This window comes from Entelurus aequoreus, linkage group LG07 (assembly GCF_033978785.1).
Source record: "Entelurus aequoreus isolate RoL-2023_Sb linkage group LG07, RoL_Eaeq_v1.1, whole genome shotgun sequence".
Classification (NCBI taxonomy): domain Eukaryota; kingdom Metazoa; phylum Chordata; class Actinopteri; order Syngnathiformes; family Syngnathidae; genus Entelurus; species Entelurus aequoreus.
The window spans coordinates 56,574,584-56,599,031 of record NC_084737.1 but is presented as its reverse complement, the minus strand read 5'-3'; the positions used below and the strand labels follow the sequence as shown (position 1 = coordinate 56,599,031).

General features: G+C 42.0%; 1 protein-coding gene across 2 annotated transcripts in view; it reads right to left on the bottom strand.

The window, feature by feature from the left end:
• The window catches only part of scn1lab (sodium channel, voltage-gated, type I like, alpha b), a 123,465-nt gene extending 100,862 nt beyond the window's left edge, over positions 1-22,603 (bottom strand). The window contains exons 1-2 of one of the 2 annotated variants that reach the window (XM_062054040.1): positions 22,530-22,603; positions 22,131-22,418 (exon numbers count right to left, since the gene is read on the bottom strand). The gene's annotated coding sequence lies outside the window, so the exon portion shown is untranslated. Of the gene's footprint in view, positions 1-22,130 lie in introns of both variants that reach the window. The other variant, XM_062054037.1, reaches the window with a different exon arrangement.
• Between the last annotated feature and the right edge of the window lie 1,845 nt (positions 22,604-24,448).

Genomic DNA, 24,448 nt, shown 5'->3' with positions numbered 1-24,448 from the left:
TTCTACCTACATTACTCTTTTCAACTTCTATATTGTATATCCTTGTGTGAGACCAATCCAGTATGCTAAATGTTTCTTAGTTTTTCTTGCTTGTTTTCAGCATAACTGTATGTGTCGTTACATTAAGTGAAAAGTTTGATGTTTATCCCCGTTTTGTTACCTAAATTACTCTGATATTGATAGACGAAAGGCAGGATGTTACACTTGGTAGTGTTACCTGACGGACTGGTGTTTGGGCGTGTTCTACTGTCTTTGTGTCTCAGTTCATCCTTCCCGACGACAGCGGACTTTAAATAGACTGGGTCAAAGGGGATAGCAAGACTTATTTTTTGACCTGTGCAGTGTGATTAATTACGGGGGACACAATAGTTATTACCGTGGTAATAACCTCTATATTTGTTACGACTCAACCCTGAACCATTGGTGTCGGATGCAGACAACATACTCTGGTAAGTTGTGCCCATTGTCCCTTTTATGTTGTTTTGGGGCTTGACCTGACTGATACAGACGCTAAAGGAATTATTAAAATTAATGTCCTTGAGAGGGCGTTAACTACCTCTACACCCTCTGTAGCACCTAAAGTACCACCCCACCTCGGTGGTGTTTCAAAGGCTCACATCCGTGCGTGCTAATGACATCACCACCGAAGGCCTGGTAACTTTGACCTTTGACCTTAGGAGCGGGTGCAGACAACCTGTGGCTCAGGTGGATGCCAAAACCTGGGTGACTGTGTTGCTTCTTCCGCTGGACGTCCCTTTTCCCACACTTACCCCGCCCCTTTTAAGTTGACTGACATGTGTACCCTTCTGTTGACAATGCCACCCGACTTCTTCCCTTTGTGGCCCAAAAGCTGAATTACACGCGTTTTCAAATTACAGGACCCTCTCTGTCCCCCAACAAATTGGGTGACATCAACCGTTACTGGTGCACCACACTGATAGATGGCTCTAGGATAGGCCCTTAGGCACGAGCTGACTTATTCTGGTGTTGTGGGAAGCACAGATTGTACATTAGAATCCCGACGTCAGCCGTTGGGCTTTGTGCTATGGTTGGACTGGTGACCCCACTCACCAAATTAACACCCCTTGGAACTCCTGTTTCAGCGGCCTCTCTAACTCCCCGCCGCCGTTGAGACTAACCAACCTGACTCGTGACGCCGTTGAGGGACTTGCTGAACAACTTGCCCCGACCTCCCTAAGGGCCGTTCAGATCCGCATAGCCCTTGACCGCATCCTAGCCAAGGAAGAAGGAGTGTGTGCAATGTTTGGTGACCAATGCTGTACCTTCATTCCTAACAACACTGCCCCCGATGGCTCAGTTCAGAGGGCCTTAAAGGGCCTCCAGGCCCTGTCTAGGGACACCTTAGGCAGGTGGACTGACCTTATTAAGTCTTTCTTGGTCTCCATTCGGAGTTTTTTTGGCCATCATAGCCTCATGCGGTTGCTTTATCGCCCCTTGGGCTAAGTGTCACTAAAGGGGTCTAGCAAAGTGGTAACTTTAAGACTTTCGAGAATTGTTGGTTTACTTCCCTGACCATGACGACATTGACGTGGACTCCTTCCATCTATCTCCCATGTAAATAAACTGTTGTTTTATTGCTAGCTTGCTTAAAGAAAAAAAACAGCACCTACTTTAATGTGGGGCGTGCTTTATAAGTTTTGTACAAGTAATAAAGATCTTATTAGAAGATCTTAAAGGGGGACTAATGTAATGGCCATAGGGGTCCATCGTTATATATATATATATATAATAAATTGCCAGTCACAGTTAACTTGTGCTCAGCTGGGAAAATAAATATATATATATATACTTATTATGTCATCCATTTACTTACTATAAACTGTTACAGGCGTATTTAATAATCATGTTAATATTAAATATGTACGTAAATAATATGTGGGGATATAAAAGGCATCCGGTTCTATCAGACCGGGCGGAAGCGGAAAGTGACGTCACAATCCACCTGGAGCACCTGTCAGACACAGCGTTTTTTACCACGGAGCCACTTCATGGATTAATCCTCCTTTTTGACATTTTTGGTGTGCTTTCCATTGGCCTGTGGAGAACCGGGAGAACAGAGACTCTTTCCAGGAGGACTTTGAGTTGGATGCGCAGTCTCTGTAGCGTGAGTACACTGCTGCGGCTTTCAAACATTTCATCGCTTGCCCGTACGTGCATGTCACGCTACGTGCATGTCACGTACGTAACTTTTGGGACTTTGGGGAAATATATGTGTTGTATGAACTTTGGGCTGTGGGATTGAGTGTGTTGTGTGGGTGTTTGATTTAAATTGGCGGGTTATATGGACGGGAGGGGGGAGTTGTTTGCTATGCGGGATTAATTTGTGGCATATTAAATATAAGCCTGTTCGTTTTGTGGCTGATAGTTATACATGTCTTGTGTTTATATAATGTATTAATCATTCCCAGCTGAATATCAGGTCCCACCCGTGACTCCTTAAATGCGTAGTGGCAAAGACACCCGGGGAACTTGGGTGTGTTTGTTACAGAGTGTTGGCCCGTACGGGGGGAGCGGGGCTTAGTGTATCATTGATATCAGCGGCTCATATTTTCGTTGTTTTTTTGCGAAGCACGTTAGGGGGAATAAGTAGTATATAGATATTATTTGTCTTGTTAAAATATAAAGGTATATTGGGTTCACTTTTTTTCCCTAAATAGTCAGCAGTGTCACACACACTCCTATTGTGTCACCATTTGTTTCTACATTTTGATACATATATACATCCATTTTCTGGTACATAAATACATACCATTTTTATACATTTACACACATAGACACTTACATATACGACAATTAATAAATACTTACACATAATTAGTTTAATTGGAGCAATGTCGACCAGCAGCCACTCCCTAATGGAGGAAGAGGACAGACAGGACTTTGCTGATGCTGCCCAGGACTCAACTCCGCCCCTTGACCCTTTCCGCCATGTCACCAGTAGGCCCAATCAAAATGGTGTTGCTGAGCTGACTAACTTGCTGGACTCTATGTATTTAGAACAGTCCAGACAGGATGCGGCAGCAGAGGAAGAGGATGGGGTGGAACCAGAAGCTGTCCTGGAGCAACTTCTAACGCTGCAACAACGAATGGACATTCTGGAGAACCGACTCACAGAAGCGGTCGACAGCACCCTTAACCGGGAGGATGGACTTAGGGCAGTGATGGAGGCCATGGTGGCAGAGATGAAAGCGTATGTGGACACGAAGGTGCAGAACTTCGACCAAGCTGTCGCAGCATGTCTGCGTCGAAGAGATGAAAGGTGGAAAGAGGAATTGAAAAATACCCTTGCTAAAACCTGAAGGTTTTGGCGACCAGCTAGCTTCTCCACTCCTGCAGCCGCCATACCAGTCCGCCACCACCCGCCTGTCAGAGACATCACCTTCCCTATTACACCTGCTGTCACCGCCAGACCACCTGCTGTCACCATTGCACCTGCTGTCACCACCACTGCACCTGCTGTCACTGCCAGACCACCTGCTGTCACCATTGCACCTGCTGTCACCACCACTGCACCTGCTGTCACTGCCAGACCACCTGCTGTCACCATTGCACCTGCTGTCACCACCACGGCATCTGCTGTCACTGCCAGACCACCTGCTGTCACTGCCAGACCACCTGCTGTCACCGCCTTGACACCTGCTGTCACCGCCAGACCACCCATCAGGATGGAATTTCCCCAGTTTGGAGAGTCCAGAGGCTCAGCCGATGTCACCGATTTCATCGAACAGTGTGAAAACTTTTTAGCACTCCGCCCTCTGAGCGATGCTGAGCTGGTAGGAACCCTCAATGCTGTCCTAAAAGGTCCTGCCAGGAGTTGGTGGTCGGCAGCCCGCAGTAACATAACCAGCTGGTCTACATTTAAGCAGTCTTTCCTGGAAGCATTTTTGCCAACTGACTACCAATCTGAGATTGAGATGCAGCTCCACTCCATTCTTCAAACCCCTAATCAGTGCTTGCGAGATTTCACATATGATTATCGTGCCCTTTGCCTGAAGTGGAGACATGACATGGAGGAAGCCGAGATCGTGCGCCGCATACTCGGTGCCTGCAATCCCAGGTTGGCCAGTAGTCTACGTGGAATCGTGACAACAGTAGAACAGTTGGTCAAGGTGGGCTCCCTGATTGAACGGGATTGGACAAATAGTAAAGACTATTGGAGTCGGGTCCAACAAAGCAACCCTCCAAAAAGATCTGGCAAGAAGATGGAGCATGGGCCGAGTCGAAGTGGGGCCGACCTTGCCGCTGCTATGGGTGAACAATCCCTCCTGGTGGTCCCTATTAGCATGCGCGGCTCTAAGGGAGATGGAGTCCTGGACTCCGGATGCACGTACTCACTAATGAGTCATACATTGTGGAAGGCTGTGAGGAAGTGCGGCGAGGTTCTGGAGCCAAGCAGAATTCCAAAGTTTGTTATGGCAAATGGACAAATAAACCAAGCAGTTGGAAAAGCCACCCTGCTCCTCAATCTGCATGACTGTCTTGGCACCCTACAGATTCATGTGATGGCTGATGGCCACTTATGTATGCACTTGTTGCTAGGTCTCGACTTCATGACCTCATCACAAATGGTACTCAAACCTCATCTCAGGAGGTATGTCATGCCCGGAGGGAGAGAATTCAAATTTCTCCCCAAAGGCTGAGAAATGCTTCACTGGTCTCACCCTGGTCCCTCCGTTAATTTTTACATGGCCATAAATGAAGAACCCCCAGTTAATCAGTCTGCCATCCCCCTCCTCGAATCCCAACCTGAGGTGGTACGACCACTGCTGCAGAAGTGGCCAACTGTGTGGACTGAGACTACTGGGGCCACCAGGGTAATTAAACATCAAATCACCACCATGGATGAGATGCCTGTGAGGAAGCGGGCTTACAGAGTGTCCAGTCAAAAACAAGAAATAATCGAAGAACAAATAAAAAAATGATCAGCACTGTAGTGATAGAGCCATCAACATCTCCGTGGGCCTCTCCTGTTGTTCTGACACCCAGGAAGGACGGAACACCCCGATTCTGTGTGGACTACAGGGGCTTGAACGCCAAAACCCAGCATGACGCCTATTCCATGCCCCTCATACATGAGATCCTGGAGTCGTTGCAAGGCGCAAAATATTTCAGCTCCCTTGACCTGCAGAGTGGCTACTGGCAGGTTGCCATGGATGAGGATAGCAAGCCAAAGACTGCCATGATCACACATATGGGCCTATATCAATTTAAAGTCATGCCATTTGGACTGCGCAATGCTGGGGCGACCTTCCAGCGTTTAATGGAGACAGTTCTGGGTGAGCTTAGGGGAAGGATCTGTTTCATGTACATTGATGACATCATTGTGTTTTCACAAACAGAAGAACAACACCTGCTTGACCTTGAAGTGGTGTTTGCAAAATTACAACAAGCAAACCTTACTCTCAACATCAAGAAATGCCACCTGCTTCAAGATCAGCTCACCTTCCTTGGACACCTAATATCCGGCAAAGGAGTGGAAGTAGATCCGGAAAAAATATCAGCAATAACTGCATATACCCCTCCCACAGACCTGAAGAGTCTTCAGAGGTTTCTTGGAATGGTCGGCTGGTACCACAAGTTCATCCCCAGGCTGGCCGACATTTCATCTCCTCTAAACCAACTAAAAAAGAAGGACGTTCCTTGGGAGTGGAGTCCTACCTGCCAGGAGGCCTTCGACCACCTCAAATCCCTTTTACAGTCTCCACCAGTGCTTGCTCAGCCCCATCCACAAATCAGTTTCCAGGTTCACGGTGATGCCAGTGACTTGGGCCTCGGCGCGGTCCTGATGCAACGCCTTGAAGGTGAAGAACGGCCAACTGCCTTTGCCTCCAGAGCGCTCCAAGGAGCTGAAGTCCGCTACTCCACTGCCGAAAAAGAGTGCTTGGCTGTGGTGTGGGCAGTTGAGAAGTGGAGACATTTCCTCGAGGGAACAACTTTTGATGTCTTCACGGACCACAGTGCTCTTGCCTGGGCATTCAACTGCCCTAAGACTTCGTCCCGACTTACACGATGGACGCTGAGACTCCAGGGATTCACATTCAGAGTCCATTACAAGAAGGGCTGCTGCAATGTGGTACCGGATGCATTGTCACGGGCACCCCAATCACCAGAAGGGAAGATTTGCCTTGTTGTTCCGAAAACCTACTGGTCAGATCTCCCCAGCACACTGCAAGATCTTTCTGAGGCTCAAAAAACTGATACAACATGTCTGGAATGTGGACCTTCTGTTGACAAACCTACACCTGGCCGGATCCACTATCAACTTCAGCAAGGGGTGTGGTACCGGGGAGTACCATCTAAGTATGGCGGCTTCAATTATCAGCTGGTAGTGCCATTGTCTCTGGTGCCGCAGTTCCTGGCCTACTTTCATGACAGTCCATTCGGAGGACATCTGGGGAGAATGAAGACGCTCTTGAAGATTCTGGAAGTAGCTTGGTGGCCGACAGTAAGGAAAGACGTCTGGAGTCACGTCCAAGCATGCAGGACTTGTCAACAATACAAAAACCCCAACGACAAGCCAGCTGGGCAACTCCAGTCCTCTACCGTCAACGCCCCAGGAGAAATGCTGGGAGTGGACTTCATGGGACCTTTTCCCCTCAGTAAGGACCGGAACTCTGTACTGATGGTGGTGGTGGACTACTACTCCAAGTGGGTAGAGCTTTTTGCCCTGAAAGACGCCAAAACTCCCAAGGTCTGCCAAATTCTCAAAAATGACATTTTCACTCGCTGGGGAGTTCCCACATATCTTGTGTCTGACCGAGGGCCACAGTTCACAAGCCAACTGATGTCCCGTCTGTGCGAATCCTGGGGGGTAACCCATAAACTAACCACAGCTTACCACCCACAAACCAACATGACAGAACGAGTCAATCGCACCCTCAAGACCATGATTGCCGCCTTTGTAGGGAACCATCATCAGGACTGGGATAAATGGCTGCCTGAATTCCGGTTTGCCCTTAACACCGCTGTCCATGAGACGACTGGTTCAACCCCTGCCAGGTTGACTCTCGGGCGGGATCTGATGGGACCCCTGGAACGACTGGTGCACAAAGCTCCACCACCACACACATCTGCATATCACACCATACTTACACACACACACCTAAAGGAGGAAGTGGAGAGACTTGTAGGCGCGTCCAAAGCTCGACAAGCCAGATATTATAATGCACGACACAAAGATATACACTTTGTAGTTGGGGTTCTGGTCTGGATTAGGGCGCACCCACTTTCCAAAGCTTCAAGTAAATTCTCTGCCAAACTAGCACCCAGATGGTTAGGGCCTGTGCGGGTAGAGAAGAAGTTGGGTACTGTAAATTACAGTATTCGTTGGTTGACTGATAAGTGTAAGATGGATACTATTAATGTGGTAAACATGAAACCCTATTATGGTCCCCATAAGCCGCTGGCTGGGGGGGGGGGGGGGGATGTAATGGCCATAGGGGTCCATCGTTATATATATAATAAATTGCCAGTCACAGTTAACTTGTGCTCAGCTGGGAAAATAAATATATATATATATACTTATTATGTCATCCATTTACTTATTATAAACTGTTACAGGCGTATTTAATAATCATGTTAATATTAAATATGTACGTAAATAATATGTGGGGATATAAAAGGCATCTGGTTCTATCAGACCGGGCGGAAGCGGAAAGTGACGTCACAATCCACCTGGAGCACCTGTCAGACACAGCGTTTTTTACCACGGAGCCACTTCATGGATTAATCCTCCTTTTTGACATTTTTGGTGTGCTTTCCATTGGCCTGTGGAGAACCGGGAGAACAGAGACTCTTTCCAGGAGGACTTTGAGTTGGATGCGCAGTCTCGGTACCGTGAGTACACTGCTGCGGCTTTCAAACATTTCATCGCTTGCCCATACGTGCATGTCGCGGTACGTGCATGTCACGTACGTAACTTTTGGGACTTTGGGGAAATATATGTGTTGTATGAACTTTGGGCTGTGGGATTGAGTGTGTTGTGTGGGTGTTTGATTTAAATTGGCGGGTTATATGGACGGGAGGGGGGAGTTGTTTGCTATGCGGGATTAATTTGTGGCATATTAAATATAAGCCTGTTCGTTTTGTGGCTGATAGTTATACATGTCTTGTGTTTATTTAATGTATTAATCATTCCCAGCTGAATATCAGGTCCCACCCGTGACTCCTTAAATGCGTAGTGGCAAAGACACCCGGGGAACTTGGGTGCGTTTGTTACACTTGTTAGAAGCATATCAATATTTAAGTGTTACTTCTTTCTAAAAACACCTATAGTCATATTTACATCAGCTAATGTATCGTGTGGTACAAAGTGCTTGGATTCGAGTGTCTTTGGTTAGAGTCAGAGCGCTGTCTTTGTTGAGACTGCCATTACATTCCTAAGATAAGGAGCACAGCTAGACTGGGGAAACAGCAGGTGGGGGGGACAGGAGAAGGAGGAAGTAGACAGGAGTTCCGGGGTTTTGGTAGACCGATCTGGACCGGGCTAGGGAACGCTTGGGTGCTGGGTTGGTCTCAGGTTTGTCCTCTAAGCTTTGAGAATAAACTACAAAATACCAACTATTGCCTGGAGATTGAATATAAACATCAGCGTATTGCCATATAAAGAATCTGGGAGAGACTAGCAATTTGAATTCCCCATTGGAGGAATGCTGGTCAACGCAACAATATATATATATATATATATATATATATATATATATATATATATATATATATATATATATATATATATATATATATATATACATATATATATATATATATATATATATAGGGCTATCAAAAATAACATGAGTTCACTCATGTGATTGATCCCAAAAAATTATTGCATTAATCATCATCACGCAATTTATTTTGACCCTGCATGCTCTTTTACCTTACCTGCACTGTAAGAAATTACTGTAAAAATACAAAAAAAACTACAGTTATATACTGTTCTTCTTAAATGCAGTTAAGTACTGTACATTTTGTTGCATTTTACAAAAAATATCGACCAGTAGTAAGCTACTGCACAACCTACAGTATAATTCAGTATTTTTCAGACTTGTTTCTTGGGTCCGCCCACAATTTGTCCAACCGAGCTTCATTTCGCACGATCTGCTGCTCTCACGCATAACACGTACCCAGGTGGAAGAAAAATGAGTTCCCACAAAATCGTGTCATTTATACAAGATTTCAATAGTACTTCCCATTGTTTTGCTGTTAATGATATTTCACCTCAAAACATGTACTATCAAAGTATCGACATTTTGATTTGAAAATCAATTCTAGAGCATAAAGATCTGGCACTCCTTTTATCGATAGTCAAGTATCATTCCGCACATCATAACTCTGAAGTTGCCAAGTACCGATGGATGGACGAGCGATAGCCTGCTGCCTCCTCCAGCTATACAATCACCTGGCCGCCGCAGCTAAATCCATACTACTGGTGTGTTTTTGATAACAAGGTAATTCCCGTGCAATCACAGTCACTTGTACCTTGATGTGTCATTTTCTGTTTGAATTGCTTTATATATATATATACCGATTGGTACCGGACCGCACAAAAAAATTAAAAAAAATTAAAATAAAAATAAAAACATATATATATTTTTACTTTTATTTTTTATTAAATCAACATAAAAAACACAATATATACATTATATATCAATATAGATCAATACAGTCCACAGGTATACAGTCCGTAAGCACACATGATTGTATTTCTTTATGAAAGAAAAAAAAAAAAAAAAAAAAAATTGCAGATATTGTGAGATTAACCGGGAAGCATTTCTGGCATATCCTCTGGCCAAGGGCCCTGACCGCACCCCACAGTCGTATCAAAAATATATTGATTGTCTGAGTCATAATGTGGAAGAAGCAAGTGCCTGTTGTGGCATTCAATTTAACTCGATTTTCAATGAGCCTGGATTGCCTCCTTGTCTTGGCCATGATCTCTTTGAGGGTATTGTCTCAACTGATTTAGCATTATATCTGAACCACCTTGTTTCAAATGAAAAAGAGTTTACTTATGTTGAACTGAATCGGCGCATAAACCAGTTTAAATATTTGGGTAATGATGCCAATAGCAAACTTGTGAGATGAGCACAGGGACTAGAAAACTTTCTGGACATGCAGTTCAGAATTGGTGTTTTCTGAGAATGTTGCCAGTATTGATTGGTGATAAAATAAAAAGCTCTCAAGACAGTGAGGTATGGCAGCTAATTTTACAGCTGAGGAAAATTGTGGAGCTTGTTTGTGCTCCAACCATTTCCACAGGCCAGGTAGCATATTTAAGAGTTCTAATAGAGGAGTATTTACAAGCCAGAATGCAAACTTTTACGGATGATCCACTTAAGCATAAACATCACTACCTGAATCATTATCCAGAACTCCTTGTTCAATTTGGGCCACTCATCCGTCTTTGGACATTACGATTTGAAAGTAAGCATACTTACTTCAAACAGTGTGCAAGAAAGCTGCATAACTTAAAAAATGTCTGTGGAACCCTTGCTGGAAGACACCAGCTTTTGCAATCATTTCTAAGTTCTGGGACCCTGTTTCCATCATCTGTTGAGGTAGAGAAGGGAACTGAACTTATTGTGGGAGACTACAATAAAAAGATGAGACAGTCAATTGCTCATCTTAACTTTGATCCTCAAAATACCCTCATTAGTCATCACGAGACTGTGAAAGGGACAACATATAAGAGCAACATGTTTGTTGTTATAGGTCATAATGATGATGGCCTTGTAGGAAAAATTAAAAAGGTTGTCATTCATAAAAATGTAACAGTGTATTTTATCACTGAGGTATATCAGGCTGTTCGTCAACCACAATACACGTATGCAGGAAACCTACTTCTGTGTTAGTCAAGCAGAGCTGCTTATTACTGATTACTACTCACTGCCTGAATATTTTTTTGGGGGCGTGTCCTCACTAATTCTTCACCATTCAGTCACTATATTCTAGATTCATGTCATCCATCTGTGAGGAAATAAAAGTCATCATCCTCAGGACTTTACCCAACCTGTCTGAGGATATTGTACAACTGGTCGTCTCAACACTGAAAAGCTCAGGTGTGGAATCAAAAGCAGACCTCAAGTATGTAGAGCAGGATGAGATCAGAGACCTCTTGCCTGTTATCCAGCAAAGGAAACTTCTGGAGGCATTCAAAATGGGTAACTATCAATCTTGTGTTTGTAGTTCTCCCATCTAGTTAAAGCTACAGTAATTGTTGAGAAAGAATAACACCCATTTGACATAGAATGAATACATTCGAGTAGAGATTTGCACCTGTCAGATATTCTACAGTTCTCCCAAAATTGTTTGAATTGCCATGCACGCATATGGGAGAAATTTTGAATGTAGTGATGTATACATTTTGCTTTATTTCTATGCGTTTTAGAAACTACAACAGTCGTGCTTGATCTCCACCCCTTGCCAGATGACTTGGCACATCAAAAGTCTGCAGGCGGAAGTCTGTCTTTGCTCTCCAGTCCATTGCCTTGCTCCTCTTCATCTTCACTGGCTGGCTTTTCGCCCTTGTCAAGCTCTTCACCAGCTTCATCACCTTGTTCTCAGAGTAGAGTAAGCCAGCCCGCCATAATATCCAGTAAATGGCATGAAACCTTTCAAGTCCCATGGGATAAAATGCCTAATGAAGTGCAGTCAGCTATCGCCAACAGCAGGAGACCTGCTCCTGACAAGCGACGCCAAATGATTAGAATCCTTGTGGATGAAATGAGAAGGTATGAGGCTAATCCAACGCGCAATGAGTGTCTCGTAATCTGCCAAAAAATTGTTAAGCAGTACCCATGTAGTTTTGCTGATATGACACCAGAAGGTGCCATCATTAGTGGAGGTTTTACTTCATTCCTCACTTCCTCACTCAAATGAAAACACGCATTGAGAACATCAATCGTGAAGGAACAACCAAACCACTCAGAACAAAAAGGCGGTTTGGACAAATGCGTAGGCCAAGTAATTATTATGGATGCCCACACTTTCAGCCAGAACTTCCACCTGAAGAAACCAGTGACACAGTGGAACAGAAGCGGCAACAACTATGTGAAATATACAAGCGTGAAGGTGTTCACGGAGGTGAAGGGGCAGAAGTAGTCAACCTTATGAAAGCAACATTCTGTCTTCAGCGCAACCAAATCAATACAACCCCAGTGCCTTCACTTGATGATTTAGGAAACCAGTGGCCTTTCCTTTTCACCCAAAGGAGTATCTTGGATCACCTTGAGTTATTAACTGACATCAGCTTTTTGCGTGCCTTGGAGCTATCCATTGAAGAATGTGGACAAAGAGTAGAGATGTATTTCAGAACAAAAGCTAAGAACCATAATGCTCACTCTACCCTTCCTGTGGATGAAGATGGGGAGTTGACTCTTCGTATCATCCAGCTGTTGATAGCCTATTTTGATGAGAGATGCACTGATACTCCTTGCAGATGTAAGTTTAGCACTATTAAAGGCCTACTGAAATGAAATTGTTTTATTTAAACGGGGATAGCAGATCCATTCTATGTGTCATACTTGATCATTTCGCGATATTGCCATATTTTTGCTGAAAGGATTTAGTATAGAACAACGACGATAAAGTTCGCAACTTTTGGTCTCTGATAAAAAAAAGCCTTGCCCTACCGGAAGTAGCGTGACGACACCGGAGGAAGGACTGCTCATATTTTCCTATTGTTTACACCAGCAGCGAGAGAGATTCGGACCGAGAAAGCGAAGATTACCCCATTAATTTGAGCGAGGATGAAAGATTTGTGGATGAGGTACGTTAGAGTGAAGGACTAGAATGCAGTGCAAGACGTATCTTTTTTCGCTCTGACCGTAACTTAGGTACAAGCTGGCTCATTGGATTCCACACTCTCTCCTTTTTCTATTGTGGATCACAGATTTGTATTTTAAACCACCTCGGATACCATATCCTCTTGAAAATGAGAGTCGAGAACGCGAAATGGACATTCACAGTGACTTTTATCTCCATGACAATACATCGACGAAGCTCTTTAGCTACTGAGCTAACGTGATAGCATCGGGCTCAAATGCAGATAGAAACAAAATAAATAAACCACTGACTGGAAGGATAGACAGAAGATCAACAATACTATTAAACCGTGGACATGTAAATACACGGTTAATAATTTCCAACTTGGCGAAGCTTAAAAATGCTGTTGCTAACGACGCCATTGAAGCTAACTTAGCTACGGAGCTAACGTGATAGCACCAGGCTCAAATGCAGATAGAAACAAAATACATAAACCCCTGACTGGAAGGATAGACAGGAAATCAACAATACTATTAAACCATGAACATGTAAATACACGGTTAATGCTTTCCAGCTTGGCGAAGCTTAAAAATGCTGTTGCTAACGACGCCATTGAAGCTAACTTAGCAACGGGACCTCACAGAGCTATGATAAAAACATTAGCGCTCCACCTACGCCAACCAGCTCTCATCTGCTCATCAACACCCGCGCTCACCTGCGTTCCAGCGATCGACGGAAGGACGAAGGACTTCACCACAATCATCCGTGCGGTCGGTGGCTAGCGTCGGCTAGCGCGTCTGCTATCCGAGTCAAAGTCTTCCTGGTTGTGTTGCTGTAGTCCGCCGCTAATACACCGATCCCACCTACAACTTTCTTCTTTGCAGTCTTCATTGTTCATTAAACAAATTGCAAAAGATTCACCAACACAGATGTCCAAAATACTGTGGAATTATGAGATGAAAACAGAGCTATTTTGTATTGTATTCAATGGGGTACCGATACTTGCGTTTCACTGGTTACGTCACGCGCATACGTCATCATCCAAAGACGTTTTCAACAGGAAATTTTGCGGGAAATTTAAAATTGCACTTTATAAGTTAACCCGGCCGTATTGGCATGTGTTGCAATGTTAAGATTTCATCATTGATATATAAACTATCAGACTGCGTGGTCGGTAGTGGTGGGTTTCAGTAGGCCTTTAAGCTACAAAAGCATACAAACATCTAAATTACTATTATGAATATTCTAGAATTCAATGTTTTTTTTGTTATTGTTTTTCAATCTCTTACCCACCAAATTATGCAGAAATATTGTATTCTTACATTTTAATTAAATGATGCTCCCAACTGCCATGTTATATTTTGTCACAAGTCATCATGGTGACCTATTTTTTCTACAGATGTCTGCCACTGCAGCCGATGTGGAGCGGACACTGACCCTCCCGACCAGTCCACGACTGATACTGTTGGGTAAGTAAGTGTCTCATGGAGCGCAGAACATAAGTCTGTTTGTCCTAAACATATGTATACTATGCTCTCCTGCGGATGTATTTGTATCACTGTTGTTTTTGTCATTCCGAACATTGGAAAGTAATGATTTGCAGCAGTACACCTTAGGAGACTAGATGTAAACAGAGTAAAGAGAGAGCGATATATTCTTGGGTGTGAGGTGGCCATTCCAAATACCTTTAAAATGCTACCCATATTGGATACTGTTTAGGAACATAAACTGCATTTCTTGACTGTACCAGTTGCTGGTGACAAAGTCACAATAAAACGTTGGATGATCAGCATGGAAGGTGATGTCATCTGCGAAGGCGTCCAACCTAGCTTCATCTCAGGGCTTGCTGCCCTTCTTGCCACCTACTATGTGTTCAACTTGCAATACCAAGATGAAGGTGCTCAGACATTGGAATTTGTTCAAAGGTAAATCCTCTTGATACTGTTAAATACTGTTAGGATATTTTGCCCCTTTTCTCACCTCTGTTCAGGAATTTGACTTGTCATTTCCCCAATTTTGTGCCTTAAATCAATGACTCTTCTGTTCCTTTGTGGACCTTCTTATTACATATGTTTCTTTTGATAGCAAGTTGAAGATGGCATGTTCATCCAAAGTGTGATGCTGGATTCAGAGTGAATGAATTTTTACCACATTAAATGTTTTTTGATCCAAAGTAATTCTTTCTGGCCACCAGACCTAAGTCTGTCAAACATATCAGCATCTCAAACCACAGCTACCTCATCTTTATGCAACTTGTTCCAACCAGTCTGAACAATGCAGTCGACCAACATGGTTACCAAAATGAGGCGGGTTGTGCTTTGACATGGACATAAAGCCAGGTGAAGAGAATGAATCTGTCTCTGCCCTCCCTCTTTTGATACCGTGCCTTTTGTTGTTGTTTTTTGGCATGCATTACAACAGATTAAGTTGTATTACAGTAAGTAAGTTTCCAAAACACTACATAACAAACTAGAAAAGCATGTGGAGAGTGCAGACCACCACAATAGGGTCACTGGCAGCGAGGTTTTGGTGTGTCCAGATATGACCTTAGGTAGGAAATTATTTTCTAGTGCGCTGGGGACTCCTTCTGGCTCTTAGCCTCTATCACAGCTTATAACAGTGGGGTCTCTGGCAGAATCCTTAAAAAGAAAATACTGGACCCAGACAGTGATCCGGGTCTCCACCAAAATCTAACAATCTGTTCTTTATCTGGATACACACCTTGTGCGAATATATGATCAAAATCCGTTTGAGCTGTTTCCAAATTTTGAAAATGCACTAACATCAACAAAAACATAACCTCCTAGGCAGAGGTAAATATGTAAACGTGTCTAAGAAGTATCCATGTTGCATGCTCCTATGTAATAATATGCCAGATACACAATGTCATTACATTGTTGTTTTGTCTGCCAATGAAGGAATTATAAATGTGCTATCAAAAGATGGCAGAGGATAGACAGAGAGAAATACATAAATAGAGAGAGGGATTGAAGAGGCTTTAGCATTGCCTTCCTCTCTGAATTTGTCCTAATGGGTTTTAGACCATTCACTCATCTACAGCTGTGGTTATGGTATAGGCTCACATATATCCTAAAATTGTGCAGTGCATATTCATAAATTAACAATGTGAGGGGAGTTCTGAATCGACTGCAAGTAATCTTCAATCACAACAGTATATCTTATATGCTTTCTCTGTTTTTTAGGCGATTCATTGGCATTAACCCTGAGAGAGGAACAAAGGCTAGCCAGGGAAAGGTGGTGTCCAAGAAGACCGGGAAGCTGGTCCAGAAAAAGGCAGCAACTGTAAATCTTCATGTAGCCACCCTTATAAAAAATCTCACAGACTTTGAGTGGGGCTTTATGTAGCCGACAACTAAACACTGGACTCGTGTTCAGTTATTTGTCTCCAGTTTGAAATGAAGTCGACAACTGAACACTGGGTATGTCCTGTTCAGTTAAGTTTAGTCAATTCTGCAGTTCAGTTTTGTTTTACAAATTTTTCTATTGCACATGATCCTAACTTATGTTTTGTTCTAAATGTTAAAATGTTCATTGAACATGTGTGTGCCCTCTCTGATGGTGAAACAGAGGCACTATGTATGGAGGTGTGTGTGGGGGGGATGTTAACATCATATCCAAATGGACATCTTCATTTTGATCGTTATCTGGATGTACGGACCGCGTTCTCTGATGCCATCGTTTGTTCAGATTGCAGGAGTTGCTTAGCATTGTTTTAAATGTTAAAATGTTAATATAAAATGTGTGTGCTCTCTCGGATGGTGCAACAGAGGCACTATGTTTGGGGGTGTGGGGGTGTTTTGGTGGGGGGTATCTAAATGGACATTTTAATTTTGATTATCTAGTTCTATGGACTGTTCTGATGCTATAATTGCTTAACATTGTTCTAAATGTTAAAATACTTCACTGAAAATAAGAAGAATGCACTAAATGTACATTGAATGTATTTGATGCGCTTTAAAATAATTGGTTACTAAAAGCATAAACTTGCAAGGCCATTTCTCCAGTCATTTGTATGCCAGCAGATTGCAGGGGTTTTGATTTTGAAAAATTAAAAGTTCAACTCATTAACTTCTAGTGGCATTATACTGTAAAGCTCAGTCTATAGTGCTTACAATTATTTTACTGTAATTAACTGTCCATGGATATTACAGTAGATACACTAAAATAACAGTGTAATGCCGCTAAACAGATGACAGTATTATGCTGTGAAGCGTATATTTGATACAGCACAGTACTGTGATACCTTTTATAGTTATAAACTGTAGTGATAAATCACAGTATGTGTGCTGTAGAAAAACTGTTTTATACTGGAACCATTAGCTGCTAGTAGGTTACTGTAATTAAATGGTGAAATTTCTTACAGTGTGCAAATGGTTATCTGGAAGGCAAAGCAGATATCTTCACGGTCAATTATCAGGTTACTCTGATTGGTGTGCTTGCTGGCAAATTTAACTTCAAACTCCAGCCAGACTTGACTTTCATTCAAAAAGGTTTCTGTAAGGTTTTTGTATCAAAATATTGGGGTCGTTTTAAAAGTTGATTTAAATTATGCAAGCGAGTAAATACTTGTGATTAGTCATGATTAATCCAAATTCAAGTCTGATTCATCTGATTTAAAAATAAATAATTTGACAGTCAGCACTTATATATAATATTTAGGCATTTTAAAAGCATTTGAATGAAAAACAGTGTGTTGAAATGCTAGAAGAAGGTGCTAACATAAGAAGTGCCCAAACATTTTCTATACTTAGGGCTGCATACCTAGAAATATCTAAGTGTGATGGAGACACTTGGATATTCTTTACATTTTAATACCGTAAAATATTCTAAAATCAGTATGTGTTTCAAGATATGCTAGGGCAGTAGTTCCCAAACTACGGCCTGCGGGCATGCTACGGCCCGCCAGCGTCAAAAATCCGGGCCGCGGGAATTCCCAAGAAAAAAAGAAAAAAACAATTTTTTTTATTATCATCACCGCGCTCATCTGACACTGCACGCTCTTTCAGTCAATTAGTGCGCGAGGGAAAAAAATTGTGAAATCGTTAGGGAAACGTAAAATAGATTCTGAGTGCAGAGTTTTGACTTTTTTTTTGTTCAGTGTAAGGAAAAGGCAGTTTGTCTAATCTGCAAAGAGACAGTGGCGGTGTTTAAATAATTTAACATTCGCCCACACTATGAAACTCGCCACGGAGGGCAGCATGCGAGCTTGCTGGGCAAAGTGAGGGGAGAAAAGCTGGCTAAGTTAAACCGTGAATTTGCTGCCCAGGAGAGTACAATGCTACACCAAACCTGTCATCTGTCCGCTAGCTTCAAGGTAGCTAAACTAATTGCAAGCTGTGGAAAGGCATTAATGGATCGGGAGTTTGTAAAGAAGTGTTTGAAGGCTGTTGTGGAAGAGGTGAACGCGGTGAGTCTGTCCACATCTGCAATTTACTAATATCGACGCAGGTGGAATATATATAGTTTGGACACACCTCCTCATTCACAACACCAACTGATGGTCCCAACCCCATTGATAAAGCAATAACTTCCACTAAGTTGGGGGACCCCTGTGCTAGGGTATTAAATACATTTAAGAAAAATCAGCCTCCAGCTCAGCTTTGTTGTATGGGAACATTGGGACCCTCCTGAAATGGTTTCTTTCTTGTTCTTCTTTACTATTATTAATTTGGCAACTGAATTAGATTTTTTAAGGTTTTAACATAATGGAAAACATGCCAAATCTTGTGAACATGAGTATCTTAAATTTGTTCACATGTTCTTCATAAAAGGATGTGCAGAAATCATCAAAGACTATACTGTATATTGAAAACACAGGTATTTGGCCATTTTAGTTTACACTTTACAGTTGACCCTTCTAAATTCTTAATTTCTTCATATGGTTCTTTTTATTATTTATTTTATTTTACTGTCATTTATTTATGTATTTTAATCCTTAAAGCAATATGGTTGCATATCTCTACTTATACAGTAGGCAATCACAATGTTTTTGTTACGGCGGGGTAACATATTAATGCGCGGATCGTTTCCCCAAGATGCAGAAGGCGGAGGCACCGTGCAGGTAGGACAATGATTTATTTACCATAAATCAGTCAGGAAATACAAATCAAGAATAAACAGAAAAGTGTGCCGATAGTATGGGAAGCTATTGCGAAGCTTAGAACAGGAATAGGAATCAAAAGGTATACACATGTAACTTGTTGCATGGCGCAAACAAGACAGCCAGACCAAGTGTGGCGAAAGGCAGGGATAAAAAGCTCTCTGATTAGTGCCAGGGAGTAAGTGAGCATCCCGAACACTAATCAGAGGCAAGTGAAAATAATCAGCACCCATGGCAACTAAGAAACACAAACCCAGGGGTGCTGAAAACAGAACGAACGGGGTCATACTAAAATAAAACATGATCTGGGCAACGGATCATGACAGTTTTTTTGTTCGTATATTATTATCCATTCTAAGCTCCATGTTGTTGTCGGATGTGTGTAGTATTGTCTATGTATTTATTGACTATTTATTGTGGGCCATGTGGAGTAGGGTTGTCCCGATCCGATATTTGGATCGGATCGGCCGCCGATATTTGCCAAAAAATGCGTATCCGCAAGGCATGGGAAAATGCCGATCCAGATCCAGTTTTAAAAAAAATTCCGGTCCGTGTTTTCCAACGCACCGATTTAAATAATACATTCCACTTTTCTGCTGCTCCCTAATTTCCGCTCCGCATTTTCCAGCACACCTTCAACACAACCACAGGTCTGTGTCCTAACCGTCCTAATCGGTAGCGGATGCCCGTTCATGGTTCCGAAAGGCGAGCGGAAGTTACCGGTAAAAATGTCAGCTGTGTGGGATTATTTTACCCTACAAAACGAAAAAGATGAAGAGGTGGAGTGCAAAACATGCCACAATAAAGTCAAGCGTGGTGGTAAAGTTGTAAGACATTTTAATACAACAAATCTGATCAAGCATTTGGCGAAATACCACCGTAAAGAATATGAAGAATTTCTAAAGAAAACTGACGAAAAGAAAAAGAAAGGTCCTACCCAACTAACTCTGACAGAAAAGTTCCCGAAGCGTGACATACTGCCACTGAACAGTGCTAAAGCCCAGGGGATAACTAGAGTCATTGCCGAGGAAATAATTCTGGATGATGAGCCAGTTATCTCTCGTGAGTAAAGTGGGCTTTCGACGCACCATCCAACACATCTCCCCATTATGCTTGGACTGCAGTCAGGGGGCGGGGGGGGCAAACAATTGAAGGGAGTGTGTAGATAGTTTTTAAAAAAAAAAGTTTACACTTGTTCAAGAACAAGTATTGATGCTGAGTTATAGACATTTTATCCCATTCAGGTTGTTTGTGTGTTTTGCTTTTTTAAATAATGTTTACAGCATTATTTGCACTTTATACTGTTCGATTTTTTACTGTTCAATGATGCCATTTCTGTTAGTCATGTATAATGTTGTCTATTTTGTGTTTATCCTTGAATAAACAGGTTAGTTTCTTGTTACCAACCATTGTGTATTATTCAAACTCACCTAATTCAGCTGGCTAGTTGTTATCAAGAGTACTAAAACCCTTTTCAACATGAATCCGACAACTAAGAAGGCTAAAAAACTTTAAACTTTAATACATGCTCGGATAGGCCAGTATCGGCCAGTATCGGTATCGGATCGGAAGTGCAAAAACAACATCGGTATCGGATCGGAAGTGCAAAAACCTGGATCGGGACATCCCTAATGTGGAGGCTATGAACCCTAACAACCTGCTGCTCAAAATGAATTGCCCATGGAAGGATTAATAAAGTTGTTTGAAATTGAATCGGTCCACACACTGTTTTTCTGTGTTTTCTGTATAATGTTTAAATACATCATGTTTTTTTCCCATCTGTGTTAAATACACATGAGCAGCGGGCTGCAAATGGTCCCTGGGCCACACTTTGGATACCTCTATGCTAGAATGCCAAATAGAATGACTATTTAGGTCAGGGGTCAGGAACCTTTTTGGCTGAGAGAGCCATGAAAGCCAAATATTTTCAAATGTATTTCCGTGAGAGCCATATAATATTTTTTAATATTGAATACAACTAAATGCGTGCATTTTTAAGTAAGACCAACATTTTTAGAGTATAATAAGTCTCTTATTCTTTTTAATAACATTGTTATTCTGAAGCTAACCATCCATACATCCAATTTTCGGGGATTGCGGGGGGTGCTGGAGCCTATAATTAAAATACTTCTTACCATTAATGCGACTTCTTGAACAGGTGCGGTAGAAGACGGATGGGTGGAATAAAACGCATGAGAATGTTTTATATTTTGAATGTTATTTTTAACACTGTGACTACCAGTGGAATTATTCATTACTTATCGTGTTCAGCAATGTCAGCTAAGATTTATCTCAGAGCCACATGCAGTCATCAAAAGAGCCACATCTGGCTCGAGAGCCATTGGTTCCCTACCCCTGATTTAGGTCAACATGTCCAAATGTTTTCTTTTACTTTCATTTAGCATAATAGTTGTTAATCAAAAATATAGAATGCCTTTGTTTAGAAAATGAGCTAAACAGAGCAATGTGATTGATGAATCTATTCTGTGCAGAGACTGTTGGTTGTTAAATGTACAAAAAAATAACCTGACCCAATGCCTTTTAATACAACTATTGATTCAAAGCAAGGTACTGAATAAACATGGAACCCATACAAACAATAAAAGTGGCACACAAGACAAGCCAGTATTTGAAAGGGTTATACATGATATGTTTGAAAAGGTTATGTATTGTATATTTCAATAGGATCTTGTTGTGAGAGAATCTCTGAATGGATCTGAATGAGTCTGGGCGTGTCCTTGCCAGATGTACCTATTTGCTCACAATACATCTATAAAAGGCAGCAGACATTCGTCCAAAAATAGACCATTTGTGTTCTACGACAACACAGCCTGTCCTAATTCAAGGCTATTATCCACAAGCCTGTATGGCAGCCTGAAGCAACGATTGCTGACAGGTGATTTTTCGTCCATTTTGTGGTCGTTAGTATTAACTCCAGCATGTACTCCTCGCTGAGTCAAGATACAATGAAATAAAAAATAAAAAACAACTGTCGTTTCCCTCACAATTCATTTGAATATATTTGAGATCATTTTGGGGGGATATTTAGTTGATTTATGGAGGGGCCACGCGCCATAGCTGCCAAAAGACATCCATTTTAAAACATAAACTTCCTTTATGTATGACACATGAATATATTAAAGGCTTGATTGATTACACAATAAAACATATTCACAGTAAGTGTTGCTGTGTTGAAAATAAGTCGATGATGACATCTACTTACCATCCCATTGCCGAGAGAATAGTTGGCGTTTTCTGCCACAGGATTGACGGACATGACAAATGTCAACATTTTCAGACACCTCGCCTTTAAAAAAGAAAGAATGGACGTGTCGTCTGCTTTTCTGCGTTGTCTTGTCCTTGTTTAGTAATTTTTTAGCCTCCCTTGGCTGCCGAGGAGAAATCAATCTTGTCCACTTCCGGCCGGTTGGGCATCATGGAGGTGCAATGGTGGCGGTGGCTGCACTGTCCTCCAGCAACAGGCACTCCTCAGGACGACACTTGTTGTCAGCTGGAGGAAAAAGGCATTTTCACTACCACAATTGCCCAACAGCTTTGAGAGAAAACATATCAATTCGTAAAATAAATTAAAACAATCATAAATTATCAAATGTGGGATTACCACAGTTTGTATAATCAACGAGAACGATTAATAAATCTCTTGAGTACCACACGCTCCTTTTACATCATGTTTTGTCTCAGGAAATGTCTCCATCTGCTGGCAAGATTTTCGCATTGCACCCCGCTGCCGTGTGTGAGGATGAGTTGATGGAAAAGTACCTGCACACACATATATATATACGGGCAACACGGTGGAACAGTGCATGTGCCTCACATTATGAAGGTCCTGGGTTCGATCCCCGGGCTCGGGGTCTTTCTGTGTAAAGTTTGCATGGCCTCAGTGTTGGGTTAGTTACTGAAAACCAGTAACTAGTTACAGTTACTTCTTACTTTATTTCAAAAGTAACTCAGTCACTAACTCAGTTACTCACACCAAAAAGTCATGCGTTACTGTGAAAAGTAACTATTTAGTTACTTCTTTATTTTTTTTAATTTTTTTTAAAGCTCCCATTAATGCCCTTTCAGCCTTCATTTCAGTACTGTTATTGCACTGGAGAATAATACAATCTGTTGATCAGCGCTAGGATTTTTCAAAATGGGGTTGCAGGGACCCCTTTAAGTCATAAAAATGGGGTCCTACAGTAAATTTTTGGGGTCCCACTTTTTTGTAAGCATTTTGAAAAAAAAACAACATAAACATATGCATTATCCTGTTGTATCTCACATTCTATATTGTGTTTTGGAAAAAGGTTGTCATAAACGTTACTTAATTCATTAAAAAAAGAAAACAAGAAAACTAATTTGTATACATATGTAAATGTATCAGTTATAAACATTCATTCACTTTCTTCTTTCCTTCATGGATCTAATCATTACCACTGCTGGTAGTTTTTTCTATGTTTTTATTTAACAAGCTGTAGGTGTATTTATTTCAGTATAAAAGTGTAAAAAGTGTTTTGCTTGGGTCATGAAATGATGATAATGGTGTGCCAGGGCAGACATACATTTTATATTTAACACTTAAATCTCTGGCATCTACATCAACTTCAGATCTATTCCTCATTTCAAAATGTTTAAGTTTTTTTTATGTTGTTTTTTTGTTTGTTTGTTTTCCTCCTTTTTTTGTCAAACAAAACTATGTTTTTTATGGCAAACACACAAAATATGCAAAATCTTCCACCAAAAATATTTTTCAAAGTGGAATATTTGATGTGAAGTAATCGGAACCTTGGATAGGTCAATAATTCATAGTAACATTGATTTTGATTCAATATTATGTTTTGAGCAATGACAGTTTTAAAGAAATTGATTAACGTGGACCCCGACTTAAACAAGTTGAAAAACTTATTCGGGTGTTACCATTTAGTGGTCAATTGCAGGGAATATGTACTGTACTGCTGCGATGAGGTGGCGACTTGTCCAGGGTGTACCCCGCCTTCCGCCCGAATGCAGCTGAGATAGGCTCCAGCAACCCCCCGCGACCCCAAAAAAGGGACAAGCGGTAGAAAATGGATGGATGGATGTACTGTACTGTGCAATCTACTAATAAAAGTCTCAATCAATCAATCCACTCCCTCGCTCTCTCGCTCTTTCTGTCTCTGCCCCTCCCTCACGAATGCTGCTTCGTTTGCACAATTTGTTTTGTTTTTAACCCCTTCTTTACCCTGAACGTACATTGAAAATACACGCAACCCTATCTCAAAATGCCTGACATTTGAGGCATTTAAGAAACTCTGCCCGGACAGCTCCGCAAAAGAAGACATGTCCGGGGAATAGAGGACGCATGGTCAGTCTAGAATATCTATCTCCATGTTAAGAAATTCGGCTTCAGCTGCACCATGTCTTGTTAGTAAACACAGACACGCCCCCCCCCCCCCCCGCCCCCCTCCCCACACCCACACCCACACATAGACACACACAGCGCCTCTTCTCTTATCCCTGTTGTGACAGAGGAAGAATCAGAAGGACGACACTGCAACT